Source organism: Crotalus tigris, unplaced genomic scaffold, assembly GCF_016545835.1.
Source record: "Crotalus tigris isolate CLP2741 ecotype Arizona unplaced genomic scaffold, ASM1654583v1 scf7180000019553.37968852642:3898890, whole genome shotgun sequence".
Classification (NCBI taxonomy): Eukaryota; Metazoa; Chordata; class Lepidosauria; order Squamata; family Viperidae; genus Crotalus; species Crotalus tigris.
The window spans coordinates 524,023-540,627 of record NW_024097591.1 but is presented as its reverse complement, the minus strand read 5'-3'; the positions used below and the strand labels follow the sequence as shown (position 1 = coordinate 540,627).

At 48.5% G+C, this 16,605-nt stretch overlaps 2 protein-coding genes across 4 annotated transcripts in view; one reads left to right on the top strand and one right to left on the bottom strand.

The window, feature by feature from the left end:
* Window positions 1-16,605, top strand: part of MACROD1 (mono-ADP ribosylhydrolase 1) — a 167,993-nt gene that overhangs the window by 50,537 nt on the left and 100,851 nt on the right. The gene's annotated exons all lie outside the window — the stretch shown is intronic.
* The window catches only part of FLRT1 (fibronectin leucine rich transmembrane protein 1), an 85,812-nt gene that overhangs the window by 26,292 nt on the left and 42,915 nt on the right, over window positions 1-16,605 (bottom strand). The window contains exon 2 of one of the 2 annotated variants that reach the window (XM_039363512.1): window positions 5,377-6,190. The gene's annotated coding sequence lies outside the window, so the exon portion shown is untranslated. The remainder of the gene's footprint in view (window positions 1-5,376; window positions 6,191-16,605) is intronic. The other variant, XM_039363511.1, reaches the window with a different exon arrangement.

Here is a 16,605-nt window from a genome sequence, read left to right as displayed (position 1 = left end):
CCTGGGAATAATGGAATCTGGGCCTGAGTAGGGAAAGCTATTTAATTCTCCCTCAGATTTAGTTATTTTTTTAATCTCCCTTTAGAAAAAAAAAAAGTGAAAAAAAGGCCATAGAGTGATGAACCCACTACAATCGTGAGATACGGGTAGTCCTCAACTAACAACCAAAATGGAGCCCAACATCCGTGTGTCAGTAGGTATATCTGACCCGCCTCTCCCTGGAGCAGAGTTGTGGCGATAGGAAATTAGCAAGAACATTAACTTTTGGCTCCTTCTGTTTATTTTGGGTGGTAGTGGAGGAAAAGAGAATTGTGACGACTATCTTTGCTATCCAAATACTCCTCTAAAAACTATCAGAGAGTCACTCAACCAATCCTGGTTTGGACTGGCTCAAGACTGACATCCTAATCCTGTCTTTTCCCCAGCTATTTTTTTTTTTTTTGCAAGCTTCTCCATTTTTTTTTTCCTTCCCTTGTTCCCAGTTGCTCTGCATTGGTGTGATGCTATTTATCTTACGGTACCAAATCTGGGCTGCAAATCTCCAGATTGCCACTAGGGGTCCTTGGGAGAATATTTTAAAAATCTCTATTTGCTGCCATCTTGTGGTCCTTTATTGCTCTGCAGCTCAGGTACAGCAATCTTATTCTGTGGCTTCTCTGCTAGATCACTCACAAACTAGCAGGGGAGGAAACTCAGATTTAGAACTGGGAAAGCCATGTTTTGGAACCTGGTTTGTTCCAAGGACGTGCGCATTGATGATGATCTCAAAGCCACATGTCCATCATCAATACCTCCAGAATCTCTGATTTGAATGCAGTGATGCTAAAGATTACAAAGGGCGGCCTTGTCTTTATAGCGGGTGAGGCTTAGCCCCGGGCGTGTGGTGTGCATCGGGACGTGTGTGGGCAGGAAAAAGTGAGTGTAGACAAAGCAGAAAGTGAGCATGTCCAGAGTAAAACACAAACAACAAGCCAAATCTTAATTTGATTGCATTCAGATTCTCCTACCCACTCGTTCCTACATTATTGATTCCTTAAAGAGCTTAAGCTTAATTTTTATGTATGCAGCAAAAATTGGCAGCAGCTCAGGAGAGAGCTGGGGACCACAGTGTGGGCAGACATGATATGCACCTATGCTGTAATAATTGAGAAGCTCAAGGCAGCGAAACGTGTTTGACTCATTTGTCCATCACCAGCATACTCTAGGGTAGGAGTTTGCAAATCCCAGAATCCTTAGCTACAGCCAGTGGAATTCTGGCAGTTCAAAATCTGCATATCTGGGGCATCTGGGTTGGGAATGGGTGTGTTAGGATTCCATCCCCCTCTTTTGTTGCAAGAGGAGAGGAGATGTTTAGGAGGCAGGCTGCATTATCTGCAGTGATTTCCCGCTAAATTAAACCTATGTTAGCCTTAATCTATTTATTTCTAAAACTCTTGTTCTTATAACCTTTAACTGGGTGAAACGGTGCATCGTAGGACAACAGTTTTTGAACCAAGATACCTCAATTGGGCTAACTTATAGAATGCATCCAAAATTGGGGTCCCCTGCCTCCCAAGGGAATGACATTTGAGGAAGTGGTGGCTGTTTCAGTGCTACTGGCTACTGCTGCGGTGTGACGTGCTCTTCATTTTAAACATTCTGTGACAGTTTCCCAGCCACTCTTGCAATCCCTCGCTTCATCCTCCATCCAGCAGAACTACTTAACTGCCTGCTGGGAAGGGCAAAGGAAGGAAGGGGGATTTTTAATCCTTGCTGCCAGATTCCCACATGGAAACTCAATGGGGAAGCCAGCGGGAAGTCGAAAGTCGGGGGAAAAGCTCCCACTGCTTTTCTGCCCATCCTTGACCACTCTCTTCCTCTGTTTAGGTAAGAAAATATCCCTGAAACAATCAGCCAGCAGGGTACAGGCTGTTTGGAGCTTGTTAAAAGGAGGGCATAATCCCAGATCAACCTGCTCCCATGAAGTCATCGTGATTCATCTGGCTCCTCTGACAGAGACTTGGGCTAGCCCAAAGCCAGGCACTGCTTTCTCACATTTCCTCTCAGCTTCAGCTGGCTGTCAGGACGATGGAGGGAAAAAGCATCTATTCTGCATCACCCTTCTTGACAGATGCTCGGGATAGAGGTGAAACAGACAAATAAATGTGGATTACACCCCAGCTGGGATGACCCTGGGTTACTGCTGCCCTTTAAGATGTCCAAAGTCAGCTTTCCACAAACTCCTAGTGCCATTACAGTTAGAGGCAGTCCTCAACTTACGACCATTCATTTAGTGATCCTTCAAAGTTGCAATGGCCTTGAAAACGTGACTGATGACCGTTTTTCACACTTACGACCAGTGGTGGGACTCAAATAGGGGAACAACCGGTTCTCTGTGTGGATGCCACTTCTGGAAGTCCATTCTGGGCCTGGGCAACAAAAAATTAGCTACCGGTTCTGCCGAAGTGGTGTGAACCGGCTGAATCCCACCACTGCTTACGACCATCACAGCATCCCCATGGTCATGTGATCAAAATTTGGATTCTTGGTGATTGGCTCATATTACAGCGTCCCAAGATCATGTGACCTTCTGACCAGCAAAGTCAACGGGGGAAGCTAGATTCGCTTAACGGCCGTTTTGCTAACTTAATAACTGCAGCGATTCCCTTCACAACTGTGGCAAACTCAACAACTGTCTCGCTTAGTGACAGAAATTTTGGGCTTAATTCTGGTCGTAAGTGGAGGACTGTCTATAGTAACAACTCAGAAGCCTGGCATTTTTTAAAAAAAAAATACTAGCCAGAAACCAACGCGGGTAGCAGTATATGAAAACTGGGACAGGCAGTGTCTAGGATCACGTGTGTGCATTTGATCATTTAGTGCGCTCTTGGAACCTGGGTTGCATTGTGGCTGTGTGCGTGAGCGTGCCAAAGAGAGAGAGGGAAAGGAAGTTAATAAACTGGTAATCAGTGGTGGGAGGGGCCAGGGGGTGGAGTAGGTACATCACTGGCCAATTTATTATCATGCCTGGAAATGAAACCTGGTGATTAATAAGTCTTTGATTTATCGGCGTGTTGAGCCAGGAGCATTATTCACAACGTCGCATTGACAAGGCCTCGGTTCTCTCCCTCCCCCCCCCCATTGCTGCCGCCATAGAAAGAAGGGGTGGGGGACGTTGGGGAGGGGGAGTAGATGCCAGGACCAGTCTGGATGAAGCCCTAAATACCGGGTTTGTCGAAGCATTAATGGCTTTGATGCGAGCCCCACGGCTGTGAGAGATTCCCTCTGGATGGAGGTAATTGTTATTGATTATGAAAGCAGATAAATCCAGCAGGAGGCCAGAGCCGTTGCTGCTGCCGGCAGGAAAACCTGCGGCAGGTCGGCTTTATTGCCACATGCCGGCTTAATACAGGCAGTCCTCGACTTATGCCCGCTCCGTTTAGTGACCGTTAGAAATTACAGCAGCACTGGAAAAGTGACTTAGGATCGGTTTTTCACTCTTACAACCACTGTGGCGTCCCCGTGGTCACGTGATCAAAATGCAGGCGCTTGGCCGTTGACTCCTATTTATGACGGTCGCAGCGTCCCCTGGGGTCATGTGATTCCCTTTTGTGACCTTCTGACCAGGAAAGTCAGTGGGGGAAGCCAGGTTCACTTCACAACCATGTTGCTAAGTTAACAACTGCAGTGATTCACTTAACAACCGGGGCAGGAACAGTCATAAAATGGGGCAAAACCCACCTAGCAACTGACTCGCTTAGCAATATTTATTTTGAGGCTCAATTATGGTCAGAAGCTGAGGAGTACCGGTACGGGGTATAGCTTGGAACCGGGTGATTTCCCACCATCGTAATCCTTTTCACTTCTTGGTACGTCGGAAGAGAACAGCACTTGTGGAGTTTGCTCATTTCTTAAGTTCTGGTCTCAAACCGCCGACCAACAACAACAGCAAAATGTCAACAACACACCCAAACGAGCTTCGAAAGGCCTGCACTGGGATGGAACCATGTTCAGAATGGCCCACGTTTTGGAGGCAGGACGTGGGCCACTTTGGAAAGAAAATACGTCTCCTGAAAAACAGCAGCACATAAATACTTACACAACAGACAATACACGTTACAGGTAAGAGCTTAATTTACGATCACAACTGCGACCAGAATTTCCGCGGCCGAGCAAGGCTGTTGTTAAGCGAGTTACGCCCGGGTGGGCGATTTTTTTCTTGACCCAGTGGTCGAGCAAATCACCGTGGCTGTTAAGCGAGTCACGTGGTCGTTAAACAAATCCACCTTCCCTCCCCACCCACTGACTTTACTTATCGGAAGGCCACGAGTGGCAATCGTGGGACCCTGAAGATGCTGCAATCAACTTTTGATCGAAGATCGGTCGTAAGTCACTGTTTTCACTGCCATTGTAACTTCGAACGGTCAATAAACAAACGGCTGTCAGTCAAGTACTACCTATAACCACTTACACAGTGCATAGTACTAGCACTTACTCCACCCAGACCTTTTTGTGAATACGGCAGGCATGTTCAAAAGAGCCCACTCGCATCACACACGAAATCAGGAAGCCTCTAAAACTTATGTTTTGGCTTTGCAAAGCACCCAGGCCCCTCTCAACTTCTCCTGCTCCTAGAAAGAGGCGACAGAGGGGAATCTAATAGTTATTTTGACGTTTAAGGACAGCTAAATTACAGTTACTTCCTGGAATTCTCTGCTGAGCGAGGAGCGATGACTCAGTGTCAGCCTTGTACTTATTTATTCTTAGAAAGAGTTTGCCCCGCTCAAACTCCCTTTGCGGCGTAGAGAAATGAGGAGAAACTTGAATTTAAAGAAACAAAAAGATAAGAAAATTCCCAATTTCCCCTTCCTCAACCTTCCCATTTTACAGGCAGTCCTTGACTTACGACCACAGTGGAGCCCAAAGTTTCAATTGCGAAGCGAGATGGTTGTTAAAGGACTTTTGCCCCATTTTACCATCTTGCTTGCCACAGTTGTTAAGGCGATCACCGCAGTTGTTAAGTCACACGGTTGTTACTTCCCCCATTGACTCTGCTGGTCAGAAGGTAGCAAAGGGGGATCCCGTGACCCCGTGCAACCGTCATAAATGTGAGTCGGTTGCCAAGCTTCTGGATTTTGTTCACATGACCCTGGGGATGCTGCAGTGATCAGTGGTCATAAATCACCTTTTTCAGCGCCGCTGTAACTTTGAGCAGTCACTGAATGAACGGTTGTAAATCAAGGACTACCTGTATTGTTCTTTCTCCGCCCTTCCCAAGCGCCGTTTCTCTTTTCCCACTGCCCCATTTTTATGGAAAAGGCAGATTAACTCTCACAGAGCTATACACCAGCCGGAGCGAAAAGCAGCCCGCTAGTTTAGGACGATGGGCTCAGTCACCTTTACAATACCTGTCTCTCGGATGCAGAAAAAGAGCGGCTGACCGCTGGAGGCGAGAGTCCGTCTGCCTTCAATCCGGTTGCTGCTTTAGCGGCTCTGTCTTTCTCCTCCGGATCCCCTGGACCATCCAGAACAGCTCAGCCCCCTTTCGCAAAAGCCTCTCAACGATCTCCGAAGTGCCACCGACCTCCTGGATGTGGACCAATTCCAACTCTGCCTCCGGGGGCGCCTCCCCTTAAGACGCGTGGAGAAGGGGCAGTGGGGTGACCCCTCAACAGCCTCCCCTGCTGTCTGTCTCCCTTTCGCTGGGATCTGCTTTCAGACCACTCGATCTGAGCCGGAAGGCTTCTCTGCTCCCATCTGAGCTAAACGTCGTCGCCCACCATGCTGCGGAGTTGAGCAGCCAGAAAAGCCCCGATCCGAACAGATCCTGGTTCGATCTCCGCCAGGCCCTTCCTTTCTCCTTCCCTGCCCTTCCTTCCCCCAACGACTTCAGCACTTTCATCCGGCAACGGTTTAGCAACAGTTGGGCACTTCCAAACGAGGCCTGGGAAGATCCTGGAGAGGCCCGTCCTTCATCTCTGCTTTGGCAAAGCCCGCAACGGCCTCTGAAGAGACCCCTCCCCAGAGCTGGCTTGTCAAGGCTGTGTGGGCCTGTTGTTCGAGGGGATGAAAAGAAAGTCTTTTAAAAAAAAAAACTCTCACTGAAAGTATCAGCACGATCCACCGAATGATCAAAGGATTCCTTCCGGGAGCTGGCTGTAGGATAAATCCTTTTTCCACCCCGGCAGGGCGCGGCGGCTCCTTCGGAAACCTGCAAAAGCCATTGGGACAAACTGGTTAGAGGCAAAGGGAAGGGCAGAAGGCTGAGGAGGGGGCATGGCACAGTGGGTGGGAGGCGTGGAGGGGGGGATTGAATGCTGGCAGAAGTGCCGAACCTGACAGATCAAAGGTAGCAACTGATTGACGTGCGCTGGGAGGGATGATGGCCTAGAGCAGGGGTAGGCAACCTCGGCTCTTTTATGACTCATGGACTTCAACTCCCAGAATTCCTGAGGTTGCCTACCCCTGGCCTAGAGCATCGTCCCGTTGCAATTTCAGGTCAGTTTGGGCACCCAAAGCGAAACCCAAAATTTTGCCCCCATTTTGCCACCTTTGTTGCCCCAGTTGTTCAGTGAATCTCTCTGTGGTTGTTAAATGAGTAACACGGTCGTTAACTGAATCTGGCTTCCCCATTGACTTTGCTTGTCGGAAAGTTGCAAAAGGGGATCACGGGACCCCAGGGGGACACTGCGACCGTCATAAGTACATGCCGGTTGCCAAGCGCCCGAATTTTGATCACGTGACCCTGGGGAAATTGCGAGGGGCGTAAGTGCGAAAAAGGGGTCGTAAGTCACTTTTTTCAGCACCGTTGTAGTCACCAAACGAAAGATTGTAAGTCGAGGACTCTCTCTCTCTCTATGCAACTGCTCTTCCTCTCCATTCTGGGCACTTTCCTACATAAGACTTAAGGTGGGTTTCTTTGATTGACACTCTCTGGGGCTCAAACAAGGGGGGGGGGTTTCTCCACCAAAAGACACAAGGCAGTCTGCCTCTCTGGAGACCCTCAATCCCACTCCCCTGTTCCAATTTTCAGTTGGTGACTTCTGCCCAGATCATCGGAAACCTCCTGATCTGTCTTTCTTACGTGTGAAAAATACTTTAATGCCGACCCTCAAGCTCTGTATGGACCTTGGTGGGTTTTAGTTGGAATCCTGTGTGTGGGTAGTGTGTGTGTGTGTGTGTGTGTGTGTGTGTGTGTGTGTGAGGGGGAGCAATGTGTGAACCGAGCTTCTGCAAAATGCTGCAGATTCTCCTGTCTGGTGTTGAGTGGCTGGTACCATTTGGGCTATAGGGGGGTCTACAGGTGGTGAGTGAGCTTGTGAATAATAGATGAAAAGAAGCAAAGAGAACGCCAGACCAGCATTTTTAGCAGCAACCTCTTGTCCTTGGTTAATGGCTAAGTTTGCTCCCAGAGCTTCACTTAGAAGCCAGGAGGAGAGGGGAGGGGAAAAAAAGGAGAATTTAACTCCGACATTTCTCTCGTCGTTGCTTTCTGTAGGAGAAGAGCAGGCAGAGCCGGGGAGGGCGGAGTTAAGCACGTCATCTGCTTAGAATCATTACGTCACCACAAACGGCCCAAGTTCAACCCCTCTTGAATTCCTTTGACCCTTATCTGGACTGGAGGACCTCCAAGGTCCCTTCCAACTTTGCTATTCTGTACAAAGCAGTCCTCGACCTACAGCTGTCGTAAATACAAGCCGATTGCCAAGGGCTCAAATTTTGATCACGTGACCGTGGGGATGCTGTGGCGGTCGTAAGTCGAAAGACGGGTGGTAGTTCCCTTTTTTTAGTGCCGTTGTAATTTTGTAAGGGCAGGATCTGAGCAGGATCCTACCTGCCTCTGCATTGTAAACGTCCAGTGCTCACAATCTACAGGGTCATCAAGGAAAAAGGGGGGAGGTTTTCAGGATAAAGGTGGGAGGCTGACCATATTCCCATTTTTTTTTTTAAAGAAAACCTGGGCGCATTTACCAATCTCTGGTATCTAGGAATCTTTGCCGATATCTAATTTTTGCTCGGTTGCCTAGGAAAGACTTTCACAGCACAGAAGCAACTTCTTTTCACAGCCCTAAAGCACAATTCAGACAAAGCATGCGTGTGCATGGCGCACATGTGCACCTATTTGCGTGCGCGCACACACACACACACACCCATGCTCACGCGTCTGTCACCAAAACAACCGGAAGCGGGCGTTAATTAGGAATGGTCTACAACAGTGGCCCCCAACTTTTGGGGCACCAGGGACCGATACCGTGGAGAAAGTTTTTTCCACGGACCGGAGGATGCGTGGTTTTGTGTGCTGACTGCCTCCCACGGATGGGGCTTTGCTTGTTTGTGCGGACCAGTTGCTGGCACGTCATGGACCCGTACCGGTCCACAGCCCGGGGTTGTGTGGGTGTTGGGGACCCCTGGTCTACGAGAACTTCCCCACTGGTTGCAAATGAGCAATTTGCACTCCCGCCTCTTTTTCATCCTTCCTTTTCTTCTCCTGTCTTTCAAATAGGGGCTTTTGAGAAACAGGGCCAGCCAAGGAGGGAAGCCTCCGTGCTTTTCTCCGTGCCTGAAAATGAGAGAAACACACAAGAGGCGCAGATAAGGAGCGGTTGCTGAGATAGTGTTGTGCCTCTTGGGCAACATAGGAAGATTGCAGCGAGTTGAGTGGAGCAGAAAATTAGAGGATCTCAATGGGTTTGTCTCGTTGGAGCTAAGCATGCAGACTGTCTTGGCTTCCAACATGGGGAGGGGGGGAAAGAGACAGCAGCAAAAAAGGCCTAAGGCAGAGGTGAAGAACAATAGCCCCTTTATGACTTGTGGGCTTCACCTCCCAGAATTCCTGAGCCAGCATGGCTGGCTCAGGAATTCTGGGAGTTGAAGTCCACAAGTCCTAAAAAGTCCATTCCCCACCCCTTGGCCTAAGCTATGCATTCATTCGCTATATGGACTTGTGACTGATAAAGTCTATTTTCAGCTCGGTTGCTGTTTCTATGCGAGCTTCGGGGGTCGTCTACATTTTTCTTTCTTTCTTTTTTCTATATTTTTATTGCTCTGACATTTTCTCTGAACAGCCGCCCAGGGTCACGAATTGGAGATGGGCAGCCACATACATCTAATTAAGGGATTAATTTCGGAGTTGCCTCCCGTAGAATCCCAGTTTCCAAATCAGAAGGATGAGTTAATTGCTATTCTGGGCTCGTTAGATGTCACAGGTAGGACCTTGACCTAAACGATGGGTTCGCGCTCTCGGATGGCCAATTTGAAATGATCATCTGGAAAAAAAAAAATCCTTCCTAATTGGAAGAAGGTGCGACGCCTTTGATCACCAACCATCTGCAGGGTTGCAATAAATGAACGCTTAGGACCAGCAGGTAAACCTAAAAAAGAACTCAAAACCTTCTAAGAGAATCTACCTTGATGAACACACTAAAAAAAGGAGAAATGGAGAATTCCTAGTTCTGGTCTCTGGTCCCAAATTCTTCTCCTGTGTGTGAATCTAGCTTCCTCAACTGTGCGCTCTCTCCCTATCTCTCTCTCTCTCTCTCTCTCTCTCTCTCTCTCTCTCTCAAGGATGCTTCTGTTCGGCTTCCTGCATCGAGGTGGGGCTGGACTAGATGACCTCTAGGGGACTCTCCCTGCTGTAGCATTTTGGTAAAAGGCCAAAGGATTTTTGCATTATGCATCCTGGCTAAAATGATGCTCCAGAGATTTGATTCTCCTCTGGAATCCCAGCATGAGCTGACCTCTTCTAAGCCTCTCAGACCAACGCGAAGGCTGCAGATTAATTACCCTCCCGATTTTGTCTTTCCCGCTGCTTGAAACCAGCCAGCCCGACAAAAATAAACTGAACCTTCCATGCAAATATCCACAGATAAATCGACGTCTAAGTGCACGTGGCGCAGAACCGTATTTTCTCCGGAAACAAGCCTGTGCAAACATCTCCCCCCCCATCTCTGAGTAGACACTTCTAAATGTTAGTGTTTATAAGGCAGCAGTGCCTAATTGCATCCGAGAGAGAACACATTCCCCAATATGGGTTTAAGCGCATATTAATATACATGGATTTTTCATGCAATGGAAATAACCCAGCAACACATAAATAATGAACGCGGCAGAGGGAGGAGGCGTTGGCAACTTCGGCAAGGGGGCAATGCCAGCTCGGAAGGCTTAGCAGCCTGTAGGCTGGCAGAGAGGAGCCAATGAGAGGTTGTCTGGATGTCTTGGGACATTCAGGCTGGATCTGGATCATAGCTCCATCAGTGCAGGTGGGATGACTCGTGAGCAGAAGTTGAGATGAGGTGCAGGGGGTCCTTGGCTTATGACCACAAGTCATAAGCCAAGGACTTACGAAGTCCACAAGTCTTAAAGTGGCCACGTTTGAAGACCCCTGGCCTAATCCACCCATCCCCTTTGGCTGCTGACGTCTTTGTGGTTCTTGGCCCAGACCAGGACCTTGGACAGTTCCCAAAGCCAACAGACAAAACTGGCCTCGCTTGGCAACGGGCACCATGGCCTCAATTGTGGCCATCCGCCGAGGACTACATGGGGTGCCCTCTCCCTTGTTAAAGCTCAACGCCTTTTAGTTAGGGGGCAGAAATTACACCCGGCGCCCTGGCGTAAAACGAGATCCGAGAGGCTTAAGTCAAATGAAAGAGGATTTTTATAGCCCGGTGGCTTACGGGCCAGCTTCCAGCAGCTGCAGTTGGCATGAGCAGCAGAGGAGGCGTTGCTGTCAGGATGCAAATGTGGCCTCGGATCTTTAACGGCTGGAATAATTTATTTTAATGCCTCGGTGGGCATTGTTTCGGCCGCCACTCTCCCTTTCCCTCTTAAAAGCCAGCCTGGTGCCATCACCTCCTAATCGTGTGCCTCCAGCCGGGGGGGGGAGGACCCCCATCAAGGCGGGGCACGGCTGGATGGCCACTTTTGGCAGGGGGGAAAAGTCCTAATCAATCTTCTTAATTAAGGAGCAGGTGGGGGTGAGTCTCAGGGGAGGGGAAGGCAGACACAGGCCCGTGGAATGCTGGGAAATGGGTCTTTCGGGCCATTTGAGGCCTCAGATGGGCCGTGTCTTCTCTCTGATGTCAGCCGAGGCCAATGGGGCATCGGAAGTTGCCGAGAAGGTCACTTTGGCTGACTTCAGCCCTAAGTTTGGCCGAATAGAACTGTATGTCGTTAAGCGAATCATCCGGTCGTTAAGCGGACCTGGAATCCCCCACCAACTTGGTTCATTGGAAGCCACCTAGGAAGGTCACAGACAGCGATCACATGAGTCAGGGATGCTACAGACGTCGTAAACACAGGCGGTCATCGACTTATAAGAACCGTGCAAAGTTTCAAAGTCATTGTGAAAAGCGACTTATGACCGTGTTTCACACTTACGACCATTGCATCATCCCCCACAGTCACGGGATCCAAATTCAGATACTTGGCAACTGGTGTGTACTTCGGACGGTTGCAGAGTCCTGGGGGGAGGGGTCCCGCGATCCCATTTTGCAACCTTCTGACAAGTGATGCACATTTTTTGCAAGCCGCTGTGCGCGGATGCAGTTTTGCCTGTTACATTAATAATTCCCTGTTCAGATTTTGCATGAACTTTCCCATCATTTCTCTCTTTTTTTAAAAAAAGAACCATTTTTATCTACCGTCATCCCAATGTACGGAAATGCCCAAACTGTATTCAATTCACGTCCATATTTAGGAAGATGGGGTCTCATTTGCATCTTGACATGAACCAAATGGATTTCTGCTTTATCCATGTTTGTGGAATGGTTTTCCTTTTTATTTTTTTTAAAAGGGCCACATCTTTTGCGTTTAATTCAGGTTTAATGGTTTGGTTTGTTCTTTTTTAAGTGGAATGACGGATCAAAAACATACACGCCAACCTCAAAGGCAGCGTGGCCAGGCATGCAAATCAACAGGGCGAAATTACGAAAGTTGCCAGACTAGATTTAATCTTGAGTTCCCAGGCTTGATCTCAGACACTTGAAAGCCATTCCCCGCAAAAGTGTTTTCCTGGAATGCAAATTTGGTATATTCGGATGATCTCACTCAAGATAGAGGAAGGAAGCAAACTGCCCAGTTTCTCCCACCCCCAAACTCCCTTTCCTTGATTTACCCTCTGTTGATTCTGGATGTAGTCACTGAGGACCCCCCCCCCAACTGCTCACAATTTTGCCAGCGCCGTAAAACAAAAAAGTCTTTAGCCCCAACTTCAGAATACTGCTCTATCCCAAAAAGTGCTTTTTCCAAAAAGCAACTGGACTTTCTCTTTCTTTCTTTCTTTCTTTCTTTCTTTCTTTCTTTCTTTCTCTTTCTTTCTTTCGTTTTTTTTCTTCTCTTCAGTTTATTTATTTACTTGTGTGTTTGTAAAATGTACTGCCCGCCCATTTTCCCACAGGATAAACCCCGGGCAGCTTACAAATCTTAATTTACAATCCTCAGAAATGAAGAAGCTTCTTGAATGAGAAGCAAAATGTTTTCAAGGGGGGGAACACCCCCCCCCCAGAAAATCCAGTTGCCTTTGGGGAAAAAGCACTTTTGGGATACCCGTGACCGATTTGATTGGGAATCTCCATGGACAATTCTGTTCCCTGTTTATCCCTCTACAACTTTATCTCTGTTCTGCCCCCTCCCCTCCAACGTGGCTGCTCAACACTTTTTATAAATGCCTGGGACTGGGGTTGTGAGTTGTACTGTTTGTTATTGCCGGGGCAGGATGTGAACCAGGACCTTAAAACAACACTAGAAAGGTGTGGTTTTTTTTCCCATGGGAAAGATGAGCACAGGGAGGTGTGTGTGTGAGGGGGAGCTGTTAGCCAGAGGAGCAGAAAACTGTAAAATCAAATGTCAGCCCATGCAGTTCCCAGCACTGCCATGGAAAAATGTTGCACCAATTCCGGCGTTGGAAACTCTTTCCAAATATTGCTTTTAAAATTTAAGAAAGGTGTTGGACGGTCAGGCGGATGAAAGGAAGGTTGTCCACTCCATTTTTCTCGTTCCTTGATAAGCACATGGGTCAGGTTGACAAGTTGGAGGAGGAAGAGAAGGGGAAGAGAGTGGATGAGGATTGGACTCAGGGGCTTTCTGGGAGTTGAAGTCTTAAAGCCTGCTGGCTGGGGAATGCTGGGAATTGAAGTCCACCCGTCTTAAAGTTTTGCCAAGGCTGAAAAACGCTGGTGTAGATATCCTGAAGCTAGCTTCTCTTTCCAAGCTTCTTAGCCTTGTAGATCTCCTGTCTGGGCTTTCGCCTTGCCTGCTCCTTGCGGTGTTGTGACTTGTTTCACAACTGCGCGTCTGGAGCGTGCATTTCTCTGCTGGCCCTGGCACGCCTCTCGCACAAGGGCTGAGTCACGGAGGCCTCATCAGCTCTGGGCAACTTTCTCTTGGAAAGGAAGTCCGTGTTAGGATGAGTTGGTCCCGGGCAGGTTGGTTCCCACACGGGCTTTGTCCCGCTCCTGCACTGGGTCTGGACCCCCAAGGCCCTTGGACCCCCAAGATGGAGCATCGCGTCTCTGCTGTTGTTCAGTGGGTCTCTTTGCAAATAGATCTCAGGTAAAGCTCTTGTGGTCCAGAAGTGATCGGCAGCCAAAGGTCCCTACCCTGGATCAGAGGAGAAAGGGATCCCCAAAAAAGGCGACCGGATTTTCTCGTTTTTTTTTCCCCCTTGAAAACGTTTCGCTTCTCATCCCAAGAAGCTTCTTCAGTTCAGAACCTCAGTTCAGAAGCTTCTTGGATGAGAAGGGAAACGTTTTCAAGGGAAAAAACAACAACCAAAAAGTCCGGTTGCCTTTTGGAAAAGCACTTTTGGGAGAACCATGACCTGGATGGTTGAGAATCTCCATCGATGTTTAGAGAAAGGGATGCAATTAGAACCGGCCCAGGTGACCCCATCCTGGCACCGGATGCAGAAGGTGCCAGCTGGAAGACGGGGTTTTACAGTGACCGGTGGACAGGAATGGGCCGCTGAAAGGACGAGCCGTGCCCTCCAGCCCCCCCCCCCATACGTCTCTGCCCAGGTGCCGGTTCTTCAGGCTTTGCCCAGGAAGCCCTGATCAAACCATGCCGGATTCTCAGATGCCGGCCTTTGCCGTCTCCGCCAAGCCACCAACTGAGATTCATGACCTGAAGGGCTGATATGCTACAGGAATGGGGCTGGGGTGGGGGTGGGGAGTCAAAACCAACAGACCGTCTGACAGGTTTTTAATAATAATAATAATAATAGTAGTAGTAGTAGTAGTAGTAGTAGTAGTAGTAATAATAATAAAGTTGGAAGGGACCTTTGAGGTCACCTAGTCCAACCCCCTGCTCAGGCAGGAAACCCTACACCATTTTGGACAAATGGCTGTCCAGTCTCTTCTTAAAAACTTCCAGTGTTGGAGCATCCACCGCTTCTGGAGGCAGGTCGTTCCACTGGTTAATTGTTCTCACTGTCAGGAAGTTTCTCCTTAGTTCTAGGTTGCTTCTCTCCTTGATTGATTTCCACCCGTTGCTTCTTGTCCTGCCTTCAGGCACTTTGGAGGATAGCTTGACTGCCTCTTCTTTGGGGCAGCCCCTGAGATACTGGAAAGCTGCTATTATGTCCCCCCTCGTCCTTCTCTTCATTAGACTGGACATACCGAATTCCTGCAACCGTTCCTCATGTGCTGTAGCCTCCAGTCCCCTGAGCCTCTTTTCTTTTTTCTTTTTTCACCAACCTTTGCAGAGTTCAGCTCCCCAAATTCCCAGCTGCTGAAGAGCAAGGATGCTTTCTAATGGGGGGGGGAGCTTCCCGGTGCCTGAATGCCCCCACCACAGCGGCATCTGCCCAGGATGCTAATGCCTCTGTGGTGGGGGGCGCGGGGAGGGGAGGAATTTAAGCTCTCCTTTTATCACAGGGATGGGACCCCCGAGGCGGAACAGGCTGCTTTGTGTTGCTACCTGAGCCTCAGAGGGAATCATCTGCGCTACACAGAGATGAAAGGAGCCAGATTTTAATTACCTGAGCTGGATGGCGTCCAGGTTGTAGGGAATTAGCAGCTGGATCCAGGCGTGATTACAACCCAGGTCAGCCTTCTCCTCCGCACGTTTCCACCTTTCCAGCTGGCCATCCAATGCCCATCCCTCTGCCCCACCACAAGGAATGGGGCCTGGGGCTCCTGGATTCACGCCCACCCTCCCTGAGTCTCAAGGACGCTCACCACTTGTCTGCTGCCACAGCTGGTTGTGGGAAGGGGTGTTTTCGGGAGATTTATGAGCAGAGTTAAAATGTAATCTGGGTGACGGGTGTTCACATCATGGCAGCCCAGCTCTTCAACAAGATTAATTGCGCTCTTTCTCCTAGTGAGAGTTGATATTGCCCTGGCCCAGCGGGCTCCCCTCTTGCAACCACTTGACATTGGGAAATGGGGAGGGGGCCTCCAGACTAACTCCCAACCAGGGAAACCTTTAGGCTGTTCAGGGGGTCGGGCATTAAGAAGCAACAGTCCTCCAAAGATCAAAACATCATCCCGTTTCACCCTTCGGATCAGGCCTCGGAGCCAGGTAAACTTTGGGCGCAAGCTTCTAGCCCTCAGTGCTCGTTTTGTGCCCATGTTTAGTTGCCTGGCTTGGTAGCACCAGAGGGCGGTTGCAACCCACCATTTTTAATTGCTCTGGAGAAACAAACAGGCCTTCTTGGCAAACTCTGAGATATCCTCCCGAAGGATTCCTTCCTGCAGATTTTTAATTCACGCTTAGCATTTAATCTGCCTGAAATCATGTAACCGTCGGAACGGGTTTGACAAAGATTTTAAGCCAATTTATGGGGTACAAGTCTCCCTTTCAACTACTTAAAAGTTTGGTCGTAGGGCAAAAGATTGCATTGAATGGCACCAGCGCAGATCCAATGCATTCCATAACATTGTTATAACAGAATCGGAAGGGACCTCAGAGGTCTTCTAGTCCAACCGCTCTCAGCGTGCTGGCTGAGGGATTCTGGGATTTGAAGTCCACCAGTCATAAAAGGGCCAAGTTTGAAGACCCCTGCCCTATACCATTCCGGAGAAAATGGCTGCCCAATCTCTTCTTAAAAACCTCCAGTGTTGGAGCAAGCCACAATTTTGAAAGCGGTAATATTAATTTTGTTGTTATCGTTTGTTTACTTCAACCAGTTGCTTGTTTACTGTATGAGTTATATAGGTCACCCAGTGTGAAACTCATAGCAGTCACTCCAAAATGGAAGCAAACTTTTTTAAAAAAATTGAAAGAATAAAGTTAAAATAAAATTATTAACGTAAAACTACAAAGTCCAGGGATTACAACCTGGGAAAGACTTATAAAATTGCAGTCCATGGTCTGTACGTTATAGATAACTAGGATACATAACTATAGATCAAAGAAAAAGAAGAAACACTAGGAGAATGTACAGCTATGCTAACTTCTGTTGAGTTTAATACGTGCTGAAGCTCATCTATAAAAGGGATGACTGGATGATGGGGAATGGAAGGAGTTGTACTCCTTGCAGACAGCTGTTCATTTGCCATCTTTTAGAGAGTCGTTCAGGCCCCTTGCTGGTTTTTATCTGTGTCGTCTTCAAAGAACAAGAAAGTCCAGTTGCCTCCTGAAAAAAGCACCTCTGGGATTTATTATACAGTATTCATAATTTACCCCAAA